Here is a 747-nt window from a genome sequence, read left to right as displayed (position 1 = left end):
CGATAAGCTTTCCACAACCTGCCTGGGTGAAGGTGACTTGCGCCTAGCCAGGTAGGTGCTTCCGCTCACGGGACGAGCGAGAAAGTGAGAATGGCTGTGATGGGGACATTGCACGCGCGAACGGCCCTCCTCAATGCGGGATGGTGAGATTGAGAGATAGTGAGATGGCGAGATGATGAACGGTCCCCGTGGATGTTTCAGAAGCGGAAAAAAAGGGTGAGAGGGCAAAGGGGTGGGAAGTGAAAGGAGTGAGAAGGGGAAAAAGTAGAAAGGGGAAAGGGGTGAGAAAGGAAAGAGGTGAAGAGGGAGATAGAGGTAGGAAGGGGAGGCTGGGAGAATGTTGTTTGAGGGTGAAAGGCGAGGAAAAGAGAAGGTAATAAGCGAATGATTAGAAAGGAAGGAGAGATGTGGCGAAAGCGACTAGAAAGAAGAAGGGGACATTGAAGGAAGTGTGAAGAGAGGAAAAGAGGGAAGCAAGAGTAAACAAGAGGAATGGAAAAGGGAAATAAGAATTATTAGGAAAATGAAACAGTAAATGAAAAATATGAAAGTTGAACAAAAGGGAGATAATGAAAGGCTTAAAATGTATAAGAAAAAAGTATAGACAAAAAAATAATGAGGAAAAGTAAAAACGTGTTAAAGAAAACGAGTGGAAATGAATGTGAAGAAAAGAAAAAGTAAAAAACACGCTAAAAGAAACAGCGGATATGCTAAAAAGGCAATGATGTCACAATAAGAGATAACAGG

The sequence above is a fragment of the Penaeus monodon genome, chromosome 30 (assembly GCF_015228065.2).
Source record: "Penaeus monodon isolate SGIC_2016 chromosome 30, NSTDA_Pmon_1, whole genome shotgun sequence".
NCBI classification, from domain to species: domain Eukaryota; kingdom Metazoa; phylum Arthropoda; class Malacostraca; order Decapoda; family Penaeidae; genus Penaeus; species Penaeus monodon.
This window is presented reverse-complemented; position numbering follows the sequence as displayed.